Source organism: Callospermophilus lateralis, unplaced genomic scaffold, assembly GCF_048772815.1.
Source record: "Callospermophilus lateralis isolate mCalLat2 unplaced genomic scaffold, mCalLat2.hap1 Scaffold_957, whole genome shotgun sequence".
In the NCBI taxonomy this organism is placed as follows: domain Eukaryota; kingdom Metazoa; phylum Chordata; class Mammalia; order Rodentia; family Sciuridae; genus Callospermophilus; species Callospermophilus lateralis.
This window is the reverse complement of record NW_027517743.1, coordinates 595,997-609,748: the sequence shown is the minus strand read 5'-3', so window position 1 is coordinate 609,748 and position 13,752 is coordinate 595,997.

The window sequence follows — 13,752 nt, the reverse complement described above, 5'->3', positions numbered from 1 at the left end:
TATTTCCAGGTCCCCTCCATTCCTTTCACTCCCCTTTGACCAATCTGGGGTCTGAACCCAAGGGCACTAAACTGCTACAACACATCCCCAGTTGTTTTTAATATTTTATTTAGAGACAGGGTCTCCTTAAGTTAATTAGGGCATGTCTAAGTTTCTGAGGCTAGCTTTGAAGTCTCAGTCCTTTTGCCTTAGTCTCCTGAGACACTATGGATTACAGGCATGAGACATTCACTATGTCCCACTGAAATAATTCATTTTTTAGATTCTCCATTTAGTATGAATCTAAACATCCATATGTCCCCATCCAAATAAAGGTCAGTGGGCCCTGGGCTGGCTGCCCTCTCTCACTGCTCTTCTCTACCTCTGCCTGGAGATAAGCTTAGTGCCAATTCTTTCTGTCATTCCTTATAGTTTAACCATAAATGAAGAAGCAGAATTTTACTTGGTTTTGTCTTATTTGAATTTTGAATAACTCAATGTTATCATTAGTGTGCTATCTCTGTGGTGCTATAACTTGTATTGTGTGGATTCTCTGCCTCAGTTGGCTAGACTCCTAGTGCTGTCTCAGGCTGTGGGTCTTTCAGATCTTTCCTTTTTTAAGAGCCTCACTTTTTTCCAGTTTAACTTTTTAATCTTGATAATGTCATTCTTTTAAAAAATTTGGCCCCCAAGTGCACACACTTCATAAATATTGTAGACATTGGAAAAACATTGTCAGATTATAGATTATGGATGAATTCAAATTACTAGAAAATTCCAGTGCAATGTCTGGATGAGCTCTGACTATTCATATATGTGCATTTATGTCTTACACCTGTCTATCCTGGTTTATTTCATATCACCATATATTTCTTTTTTACTGAATATCATTTGCATGAGCAATTTTCTGTGTATTTCTATGTTCTTGGAAAGGTTTTCAGTAATTTTCTCATGTTTATTCATTTGTGAGGACATTTCTTTTTCCATTTAATATTTTCTTTGTGTGAATTTATTTTCCTTTGTAAATACTGCAGGCATTTGCCCTGAGGTAGAGCAGTCATCTTGCACCCTGTTGCAGTTTCATGAAGGAGCCTCATTTTTAATAGATTTGAGTGTATCACTCTCTACTTTTGGATTTCCTTTATCTTCTCATTAAGAAAACCTATAAGACAGGGGGCATGGTGGGTTTTGAGAGATAAATCCTTAGGTGTCCCCTCCTGGACACAGGAAACGAGCTCTCCTGGGGTCACATTTCAGCAGTCAGAGTGTGGCTGTCAACATGGAAATGTGTTGACCCCTCTGTGTGTGGGTATTCATTCTGAACTGTGAGTGAGGCAGGCTCCTCATCTGAGCTGGTTCAAGTGTTTTCTTTTGCTTTCACTGAGTTCTTTTTATTATTGTCATGCAACTAGTTTTTCATGCACTTAATACTCGTATTTCCTGATTGTCTTTATATTTTTCTGTTTGAAAATGAGTTGACAGAGTAAAAGTGTGAGCAGGCCTTGCCCATGAAGCCCTGGCCTCTTCCCAAGTGATTTATGCCTGGCTCCCTCCTTCCCAGTCAGGCCTGACCAGGCACACACCTTCTCTTAGGTCAGGGTAGGCTGCCTTGGAACCAAGGCTGTAATTCCTCACATATGCCTGGGACTCTGTGCCCAGAAGAATTTCCTAGCCAACAGGGCCTGCTTTGGAAAGCCAGGCTCAGCTCTGCATAAATGGAAATGTCCCCCTGGTGGGGCAGGTCCCCTTGCAGGGAGGAAGTCCTGCCTGAAAAGGGCTTTTGCCAATACCTTGTCTTCCTGGCCTATGTACTCAGGAGCGTGGTGCATCTCCTGTCAGTCAGGGCCCCAGAGTGTGCATATTTGGGCTGGGGTGAGAGAGGGGTCTTGTGGAGCTCTGGCAGTCAGCAGGCAGCTGGTGGGAGGGGGTTGCCTTCCACAGCCTCAGACGCGGGCATCTCTCACCCTGTGGAGCTCAGAATCCATCTCCAGGACTGTGTCTTCTCTGCTGTGTGAGGCCCAAGTGGCTCTGGCTCACATTTGTCTCCGTGTGACCTGCAGGTGCTATGAGGTCCACAGGAAGGAATTCTGGACTCCCCAGAAGGCAGAAAATGGTGAGTGTGTGGGGCAGGTCTGGTCAGGTGGGATGTAGGCTTTTTAGAAGTGGTGAACCAAGTGTGGCTGCCCTCTGGCCTCCCACTGTCAGCTCTATAGTCACCCAAGAGTACCTGAGTCAGATGCTGCTTTATTTCAGCCCTTGCTTCCTTCAGGCCATGGTGTAGGTTGGTCCAGGTCTGGCAGCCACTTTGGTAGAACCCTCTCTTCCCAGCTTGACCCCAGCCCTAGGTTCTCAGTGTGAAGTAAAGGCAGCGGGTCTCATGGGATCCTGCCTCAGGTGTGGGGCTCATGTGTGGAAGATGCTGGCCTGGGGGTCTGTGTTCCTCCTTCTGCCCAGGAGTTACCCTGCTTTCCCCAAAGTAGCCCATTCCTGGGTCATCAGTTGATCCTTAATATATCAGCCCTCTCCTCACATTTCCAGACTCTACCTTGCCATCCAGCGCACAGCATCATCAACTCTTTGATCCTCACACTACATTTATGTGGGCACAGCTTCAAAGATGTTTTCTGTTTGTGAATTTGCCATGTGATGAAAGCAGAGATCAGCCACCTGGAATTCCACTGGTAAAATACTTTGTGCCTCTCTTCATTTATCTTCTGTAGGCACAGATAATGTAATAAGTTTGTGTTGAAATTCCACTTGGCTCTTCAGAGGGTCCTCTGTCCTCTGCCATTTTCCTGTCCATTCCTGTGGCTGTGAAAGTGTGTCCTTCACTGCCTTGTTTCTTGCAGGGTGCAGACAATTTTGGGCCCTGGGGCAGCTCCTTTTAGAGAGTAGTCTGATGTGTGGGGTATAGAATCTCAAGGGACCAGCTGGAGGGTCTGGGTATGAGGAATCCTTTGGGATTTGAGCCATGCACTCTTACCACTTGTATACTTCATTTCTTTCTTCCTTCCTCCCTCCCTCCTTCCCTCCCTCCCTCCTCTCTCTCTCTCTCTCTCTCTCTCTCTCTCTCTCTCTCTTCTTTCCAGGGATTGAACATGGTCGTGCTTAAACACTAAGCCACATTCCCAGCTTTTTAAACAATTTTTAGAGACATGTTCATACTAAATTTCATAGGGTCTAACTAAGTTCTAAAACTAGCTTTGAACTTTTGATTCTCCTACATCAATCTCCCAAATCACTAGGATTGAATCCATGTGCCTTCACGAATGGCCTGAATACCCTAATTTCAGAGATTAGTTTTTATTGTTTTTTTCTGTTACACTTCACATTGTTTTTTGTTTTTTTATATATAAACCTGCAGCCAGGTGCAGGTTTTTTTTTTTTTTTTTTAAACATGTTTAAGCAATTCCCCCTAATTTTCTACACCCATTGTCTTCTGATTAGGCAAAGCTGTGAGAGGCTTTTTTAGACCTCAGATCGCACTATGTCCACTGTGATGTGCAAATGCAGTAATTCACAGGTGAGTCTTTCCTCTGTTGTTTCTGGAATCTGAGACCAGACACCCACACTGGGCACTCAGTGTTTCAGTCAGCTTTTTTGCCACTGTGAATAAAGGACCAAACAAGAACAATTGTAATAGAGAAAAAGTTTATTTGAAGGCTAATGGTTTTAGAGGTGTTAGTGCACAGGAGGCTGGTTCCACTTCTTGGGGCTCAAGATGAGGCAGAACATCATGGTGGAAAACTGTGGCACAGGGAAACAGATCACATGGTGATCAGAGGGTAGAGTGAGAGACTCCACGTGCCAGATACAGTATATCCCCCATAGCCACATCCCTAGTAAACCGCTTCTTCCAGCCACACCCCTGCTGTCTCCAGTTACCACCCAGTTAATCCATTCAGAGATTAAGTCACCAATTAGGTTAAAGCTATTTCACAATCATTTCTCCTTAAAATCTTCTTCCATTGTCTCTAGTTTGAGCTTTGAGGGACACCTCACATCCAAACCATAACACTCAGGCTGCTGTCTTATATATTTTTACGTATATATTAAGCATATATATTATGTATTATATATTGTTGTTCTTTATTATTCTTCACTTTTTTCCTTGTGTTCAATTTTAAATAAACTTTTCTCTTAATTGCATTTCAGTATTTCATTTCATATATAGAGAAGTTGATTTTTGATTATTAATTGATATTATTCAATTTCATCTATTACTTTTCACTCCTGACCTTGGGCACACATCTTCCTATTGCTAGCTTCCAGCTTTTGAAAATAATTTGTTCTGCTGCTGTAAACTTTAATGTAAAGTATTTCATTGAGACCTACATTGTGAACCCATTAACTTTGGGAAATGGCTTGGGGTCCAGGAGCCACTCCTGTGACACAGGAGATAGGGTTGATCATTTCAGCATGTGAAAGTTGAGCAGTCATGGCCCTGTGAGGAAGTTTGTGTGAGGCCTCTGTGTATGTGTGGGTGTACTGGAGCCCCATGACTTCTCAGGTTCTGATCTTCCTCTGTGAGCAGGCTTTCTGGTAGGAGCAGCAGTGAAGAAACACCATCAAATGCCCCTGTAATTTTGCAGTAGAGACTCTAGGGAGCGGGAAGCTAGAAATAAAAGTCAAATGCACATCGTGTCTGTGGTCATTGTGTCGCTGTCTCCTCCTACTTGGGGCCTGTGGATGCTGTCTCTGTGGATGAGTCTGAGTGTGAGTCGCCTGCACCCACCTGTATCTTAATGGTGAAATCAGTGATTTTGACCCACTGTCTGGGGCTATGTGAGTTAGCTGGAGTCTGGAACACAGGGATTTTCTTCCTGGAGTGGCTGGTAGCACTCCTCTTGCTGTGTTGCCTGGAAGTGGTGACAGCAGGCATCCTTGACTTAGTTTTATCATGATGGAAGGAGCCTTTTGTCCTGCATCCTTAACTATCGTGTTAGGCTCAGGTTTTTTAGAGCTGTGGCCTATTAGGGATTTTCATTATTTCCAGGTATGTTTGTGTCATGAAGATGGCTTGAGCTTTGTCAGCCACTTTTTCTTTATTTTTTCCAGGTGTCAACACCTCTCCAGATGCACAATGCATAAGTATTTTCTACAGTTCCTCGGGGTGCCATTCCACTCTGATTGTTTCCTACAAAGGAAACATTTTCCTCTTTAGTGTTGATTCATGTTTAAGTTGCACATGTTGATGAGGAGCAGTGAGCTAGTTGCACACCTGTTCAGTGTGTCATCATCAGATCAGGGCATTAGCTCTTCCATCTGTTAACATTTATCATTTCTTGGTGTCTGTGGACTGCTCCCAGCTTCATTATGAAATACACAGGGACATGCTGTGTACCCCTGTCACCTCCTGTGCTGGAGGGCAGCACTGCTGGCCCTCCTGAGGTATTCTAGTACCTAATACCCAGCCTTCTCCCTCAGGCCCACCTTGTCCTCCCTCCCCTCTCTTCCTCCCTCTGGTGACTACCCGTGTACTTTCTGTAAAATCACCTTGTGCTGGCTCTCTGTGCTGCCTTATTTCACTTAGCAGGGTATCCATCAAAAAAATTTTTTTTTCTAATTGTCTTCTGTATTTCAATAGTGTCTGTCATGATGTTTCCTTTTTCATCACAAATTTTACTAATTTGAGTTTTCTCTCTTCTCTTTTTTAGGGTGACTAATGATGTATCAATTTTATTTGTTTTATTTTTTTTTCACAAAACCAGTCTTGTCAATTCTTTGAATTGTTTCTTTTGTTCTAATATTATTGATTTCCACCCTGATATTAATTATTTTCTGTCTTTTAGTTTTGGTGTTTGTTCTTCTTTTTCTAGGGCTTTAGTTTGTAATGTCAGGTGGTTTATTTGTTGATTTTTTTATTCTTATAATGAATGAACTTAATGTTATGAAATTTTCCTCTTTGTATTCACTTCATAGTGTCCCAGAGATTTTTATATGTTACATTGGAGTTCTCACCTATCTGTAAGAATTTTTTTTACCTCCTCCCTGATGTCTTCTGTTATCCAGGAGTCATTTGATAAAATATTATTTAGTCTCCAGGTGTTGGAGTAGCTTATATTTTTTATTTTATCTTTCATTTCTAATTTTACTTCATTTTGGTCAGATAGAAAGCAGGATAGTATCTCTAATTTTTGTATTTACTGAAACCTGGTTTGTGGCATAACATATGGTCTATTTGGAGAAGGATCCATGTGCTGCTGAGAAAAAAGTATATTTGCTTGTTGATGGATGACATATTCTATATATATCTGTTAAGTCCAAATGATTGATTATTTTATTGAGTTCTATAGTGTCTTTGTTTCGTTATTGTTTGGAAGATCTTTCTAGTGTGTGTTAAAGTCACCCAGTAGTATTGTGTTGTGGTCTATTTAATTGTAGTTGAGAAGAGTTTATTTGATATACATAGATGTCCAATTGTTTGTGGCATATTTGTGAATGTTATGTCTTCTTGGTGTATAAATTCCTTAAGCAACATGAAATATTTTTCTTTATCCCTTTTCACTAGCTTTTAGTTTGAAGTCTACTTTATCTGACATGAGGACCTGCTTGTTTACATGGTCCTTGTGAGTAATATGTTTTTTTCTAACCTTTCACCTTCAGTCTGTGGATGTCTTTTCTTGTGAGATGAGCCTCTTGAAGGCAGCATATTGTTGGGCCTTTTTAAATTTTTTTTTTTCCAATCTGTCAGTCTATGTCTTTTAATTGATGAGTTTAGGCCATTCACATTCAGGTTATTATTGAAATATAAATTGTATTCCTGGACATTTTGGTTTATTTTTGGTTTTTACCTTGACTTGGTTTCTCCTTTGATTGGCCTTTCCTTTAGTGTAGTTCCTCCCTTTGCTCACTGTTCATTGTTGTTTTAATCTCCTCCTGGGATATTTTGCCAAGAATGTTCTCTAGTTCAGGCTTTCTCCCTACAAGTTCTTTTAACTTATTTATCATGAAAGGTTTTCATTTTGTCATCAAATCTGAAGCTTAATTTTGCTAGATGTAACACTCTTTGTTGGCATCCATTTTCATTAAGAGCTTGCTATATATTGCTCCAGAATCTCCTGGCTTTGAGAGTCTGGGTTGACAAATCTGTAGAGATTCAAATTTGGCTCCCCTTATATGTAATCGGATTCCTCTCTCTTGTGACCTTTATGATTCTATCCTTAATCTGTATGCTAGGCATTTTCATTATAATGTGTTTTGGTGTAAATATGTTTTTATTTTGTGCATTTGGTGTCCAGTAAGTTTCTGGTATTTGATTTTTCAATTTATTCTTCATATCTGGGAATTTTTTTGATATTATTTAACTAAAGAGATTGAATACTTCTTTGATTTAAATTTCTGTGCCTTCCTCTGCCCAATAAATCTTAGATTTGGTCTTTTGATGATATCCCATAATTCTTGGAAGTTCTATTAATGATTTCTTAGAATCTTTACTTTGTGCTCAACTTATTTTCAAAACTGTATATTTTGTCTTCATTATAACTGATGTTCTGTCTGTTGGTGATACTTTCTATTGAGTTGTTTATTTGTTTTATTGTTTACTTCATTTCAAGGATTTCTGTTTTTTTTTTTTTTTTTTTTCAGAATCTCTATGTCCTTCTTGAAGTAATCTTTTGCTACCTGTATTTGCTCTCTTATCTCTTTGATAGTGATCAATTTTTTTCCTATATTTGCTCTCTTATATCAATCTTTAATTCACAGATCATTTTAATTATGTACATTCTGAACTCCTTCTATGACATTTCATCAATTGTGCTGTTGTTTCTATTATTGCAATATCTTGGTTTCTTTGGGGCAACTTCTTTCCTTCTTTTTTCATGTTGTCTATTTTTTTTTTCTCATAATGTGGGTCTGATGTATTGCAGTTTCTACCCTATAATCTTGTAGTGTCCCTGAAGATTACCTCTCCCTCACCTTGGTGTTGGGCTTGTGTTCCAAGATGGATACTACTGCAGGTAAAGGTGGTGGTGGCAGTAGCGGGGGTAACTCAATATAGCAATAGAGATGTCCCAAGATGGATTCATCCACTTTCAGAGATGAAGATAAAATGGGGGGCTATACAATGGCTTTGGGCTGCCTGTTCTGAGATGCAGCACTTGGCCTGCTATGCTTCAGGAGGCAGCTGCCTCCAATCTCTGTCTGTTGTCCAAAGGTGGAGGTTACAACTTGGGGAGGGCTATAGCAATGGCTTCAGTGTTCCAAGATGGAGGCAGGCTGGGGGAGCAATGCATTGGTAAATGGGGAACCCCAGCATGGTCCTCTGCTCTGTGCAGAGGCGGTTCTGTGCCTGGGCTCTCACACATGTCAGCAGGGATGGTACTGTGCCTGATTGGGCCTGGGCTTCCTTGTGAGTGGCGGGGATGGTCCTTAGCCAGGGTATGGGCTCTGACATGGGTCAGCAGGTTGGCAGAAGTAATGGACTTGGGCTTCTGAGTGGCAGAGATAGTTCTATGTAAGGATTCTGAAGTCTCTGATTGCTTCATGATTTTGGCATGCTTGGTGGTAGGAAGTTATTGTGCAGAGACACAGAATGTCTCGCTGCTAGGAACACTTCTGTGCAAATCACAGAATGCCTGCCTGCTGTTGCAATTTGCCCTGCATGAGGAGGCTCTGTATTAGAGCCTTATCAGCTTTGACCTTGATCTCAGGTCCACAGATCTTTGGAATAAAGAAACTCACTTGTTAGACAACCACAAAATTTTACCAAGCTCCTCTGCACCTGAACCTGTCCACATAACCGTAACTTTAAACATTTGACTTTCTTGAGAGCTTTACAGAGCTCCTAACATTGCACCTTGCAACTATAGTGTGTAACCGAGGAATAAGCTGCATAATATTGCTAACTCTATAACCAGCCTAATGACACAATGAACAATAATGTATTACTGATGCCAGGGACTTATTGATTTAAATAAATCTGGCAGCTTGGACATTCGGTCATTCTGCCTCTGTACCTTGCTTCTGTCTACTTTTGATTTTGTATAGTTCTAGGCCTGGGGTTGGGCTCTGGCTTGTGTCCGCGGGTCTGCCAAACATTTCTTTCATATGTGGAAGCTAGTGCAAATTAAATAAATAAAGATGGCGGAGGATCAAATATAAAATGTAGGGAAGATCATTGGAGTAGGAAGAGACCAGAGGGAGATTGGAAAGGGGAGGATACAGAATGCATTTCATAAACCATGTTACATGCATATGTAAACACACCACATGAAATTTCATCTTTAGGCATATGCAGAAAGTACCAGTAAAAAACAAGAAAGTAAAACAGCCAAAGGAAATCAGTAGAGCAGAGGAGGAGAGGTGGGGAGGGGAAGGAATGGGAACTTAAACCAAATTTCTTGCATGTGTAATTTTGTCAAAATGAAACCAACTGCTATGTATAATTAAAATTCTCTAAATAATAATAATAATAATCCCAAATTGCTGAGGGCCTGGCCAAGCTGCCCAGGATGACTTACTTTCCTGTCTGGCTTCCATACACACAGGGGGACTACTCCATGCACTTCTCAAATCCAATCACATGGTGGCAGTAGAAGACCACCAGCACCATCCCATTCAGAGCCATTCCTCTGGTGACACATCCACAGACCAGGTAAGTTCCAGTCTCTCTTTCCTCTTACTTGGGTAAGGAGTGAGTTCCAGCATGTCATCTAACATCTCCTTTTTTACACTGGTATACCTGTGTGGTATACTATGTACCTTTACACTTAATGGGGTGGAAGTTGGTGTGGTTTCTCTTCTGTAAATACACTCACCATTGGGCAGCTGGGCCTGTTGGTGGTGATCCAGAATTAGACTTTTTGAAAGAATCCAGCAACCATCTAAAGATAGCAGATGTGTGCTCACACTGCTGGCAATAGTCTTAGTGGTGGTCTCAACTTGTACTACCAGCTATATAGCACTCAGCTTTTCTAAGACCCTGAACCATGTCTCTGACCCCCTCCATAGCTGTAACCCTGATCCTAATGGAATAGCTCATTTATTATCTTATCACTGCCATGGTCTCCACCCAAACCCACTGGGGTACCTAGAAGCATCCAATTTATAAGATTCTTCTTGGACTGATTAATGTGTCCATGGCTCACAATTGCTTTATATCTGTGTGCATTTGGGAAAAAGCCTCAATGTGTTCAGCCTCCCAGGTCCACCAGCCTCTGCTCTCAGAGTGTGGAACTGGGAGATGCCAGGACCTTACCATAGGGAGGTCTGCAACTGTGTGGGTGTAGTCCTGGAGGGGAGGGAAAGCTTGGACTTCACCTACAGCAAAAACTGGCTCTGCTTTATCCTTAACCAATCAGTGTGGTTAGCAGAAAGCTCAGGTCTTTGCAATTCAGGTGTTGGTGACCTGTCCTCTCTCTTGGGGATGTGTCACCAGCATTTAAACTGCTTTCTCTAGGTGAGAAGACTAAGACAGCCAGGCCTGTAAGATCCAGTTGGATTCCTTGCCATGTCCCATGGGTGGTGTGATAGTTAGTGATGCCTTTCTTAAGGCCACACAGAATGGAGGCAGGCCCAACAGTAAGCACCCTTCAGACAGCTCTGCCTTTATGGAGATTGCTGTCCGGGCCTGAGGCAGCATGGGCCATTGGTCTCCTCTTCTCTGCCCCTGCAAACCCGGCACTGGCGCATTTATTTCTCTGCCAGTGCCACCATCACTGCAGCCGATTTGCATCCACGGGGATGAAAGCTGTGTCTCTATTGCCTCCCCTTCTGCCTACTGGCCCTCAGCTAACCAAATGCATAGAGCTTTTAAAGTTTTCTGCTAAATATTACTCTGCCTAAAATCTTCTTTTTCCCTTTTTCAACATATTTCTGTACTTATTAACATAATAGGATTTTGTTGCTTTCAATATCATTTGTCAATTTGAATCCTTTCATTTCATAAAACTCAAAGAAAGAATATTTTTCTGTGTAGCAGGGGAATTCTTTGAGTATATTTACATGCAGCTTTTTCTGTAGAATTGTCCTGCCATGCTTCATGTTATTTTTCCTTATTTGCTATTCTACCAGTATATTTAAGATCTCTTAAAAACTTTTGTAGTTTGTTACAAGGTGCTCAATATTCTATTACCTAACTTATTTAATTATCACTTGTGATTTTTCTTATCATATGAATATTCAAAACTTTGAAATATGACACTTTGCCAAGGGTTAATAAGTTTTTCTCAAGCATGATATCAGAAAAATAAGCTCTGGAACCCTCAGGTTTGTGCCCCTCATGCTAGAAATGCTGTGTCCCTGGTGGGAACTGTGTTCTGGCTTTTCTGGATCCAGATCCTGGGCTTGCGGGAAGGGCTCAGGACAAGCTGAACCTGGTACAGCTTAACTGAGACTCAGCCTACCAGAAAAAGTGTGCAGCCTTCCCTTAAAGTGACTGCTGAGGGCCCTTGGGGGCCAGAATATGTTATGGGGCTTTTAGGAAGATGATTGCCTCTTAATCGAGGGAAGAAATAGCAAGCTCCCTGGACAATTATGTCATGAATGACTTTAACTCTTTCTATGCTTTGAAATGTGCTGGAACACACAGAAGCACATGCACCAAATCTGACAGCTAGGGACCATTACAGGAACACAGCCCTGGAACCACCAGGAAGGGCCACCAGAGAAGCAGAACAGCACAGCATCAGGGTTTCCCCTCGGTCACCCCTCCCCGTGGCAGCCAGTGCTGCAAAACCTTCAGATGCGTCTTGTGCTACATGCAGAGAAGACCTGCAGAAAAGCTGGCCATCTGAGCAGAGCTGCTGGTCCTCACCAGCCTCTCCCACCCTCACTGCAGCCACCAGGCCATGCCCGCCAGGACCTGGGAGTCACGGCTTCTTCCACGAAGGCCCCATCTTGTCCCAAGATCTCATTCAGGATCCCAGGCTACATTTAGTTGTGGACTTTGATACCTTCAAAGAATTTTGAAGAATATTTATTGGTTATTTTGCCAAATGAATTTGATAATAATCATTTCCTGCATTATCATTATTGTGTTATGAGGTCAATGTTTTCCTCAATATTATAGGTTAGCTTTTACTGTTGATTCACAATTGTTTGTAAGAGGATGTAGGTTGTGCTCTTTAGAGTCTGGCTGCATATGAAGAGCAGGACTTTGATTTGTGCGGTGACAGGAAGCCATATTGGATCATGTGTATGCTTACACACACACACACACACACAGAGAAACAACAACAAAACCACACAATATCAAAACAACAGTTCAAAACATTCAAAAAGACAAACAGCATGGACAAAAGTGAATTATAAACCCACAGTTGACACTACTGAAAATTCTATGTACAGTACATCTTGTGACCACCCCCAGCAAAATATGATAGTACATATTAGGCCACACAAGATCAATGCCCACAAAAAAATTACAAAGATTAAAATAATTTTGTAAAGCTAATGTGTAGCCACTTCCACCCAATGAACTGCCTCTGACTTGAACTCATTTGCCTTCATCACAAAACTTCATCACAAAACTCGTTCCTAATGATCTCAGACAGCATCATCCACTGGATGCTTTCACTCAGCTGAGAACTAGACTAGCTGGACAAGATCCAAGAAGCTGATTGCCCCACTGGTGCCCAGCCAAGGAGCTACAGGGGACATGAGCAGGCAGAGGGCCATGGAAGGCCAGGCAGGCTCTAAGCATGTGCTCAGGCAGCAGATGGGGGAAAAAAGTTAGTGGGGGAAAGTGTCCTGACGTCCACCACTCAGAGCCATGTCAGAAGGCTGCTTCTGGTTATGTCATTTAATGAAATGGAAGTTGAGAGACTCTTTGGAGTCTGGGTGACATTCTCCTTCTTGGCCTGTTCACTAAGAATTAAGGGGGTGAACTTCATGTTATTCATGTGAACTAACATTATGGTGTTACAGGAACAAATTTTATATTTTGGTAGAATTTTAAATGAAGGGAGTAATTATTCACTTTAGTGTGTGTTTGGAACTTAGTAGTAATGGCCTGTGTGATCAAGAGGTCCGAGAGGATGCCTGTGCATGGAGGAGGAGGAAGGAGACCACACCAAGGGCCAGAGGGTACAAACAGTGCCAAAGCAGCAGCTGAAGACAGTGCCAGCTATTCCCACACCACCCTCTCCAGCTTCCTCAACAGTACACTTCCCAGTGCTGACCACAGGGCTAGTGGACAGTGAGAAACAGGAGCAGAGGACAAGAGCAGCAGACACATTCCAGGAGAAATCCTGGAAGCACGTCTGTGACTTCAGCAGTCATCTCGCGGCACCATGAGCACCACCTCTGTGGTTGTTCCTCCTCCAGAAACACCTTTTATACAACTGCTTTGCCAAAGGATCTCCAGCTGGTTCCTCAACGAAAATAGAATCCACCCCTCCCACTTCAGGAAGCTTCTTCACCAGGTCTCTCAACCTTCTGTCCACTTCCCAGGCCTCCTCAGGAGATGGCTGTGTTCTATTTTAGGGAGAAAGGGGAATATTGCAAAGCTCTGCACTCACCATGTTAGAAATAGTCATCTAACTTGCTTTGGTGTGGGAAGTGTGAGAAGGAACAGTGTATGTAACACCTGGGAGGACACAGGGAGTCCTCAGGACTTTCCTGTCCAGCTGCATCTTCTCCTGTCAAGGGAGAATGAGTACAAATGAATCTGAGCAAAGGAAGGAGAGAGCAGCTTGCAATGCCAAAACCTAAGGGACTTGGCAAATGTCCTGGAGACAAATGAGCACCCACCTTGGTCTTATGGGCAAGACACAAATCTTCATAGTTGATTAGGTACTAATTATGCCTGTGGCTGCATTAGCTATCCTCTTA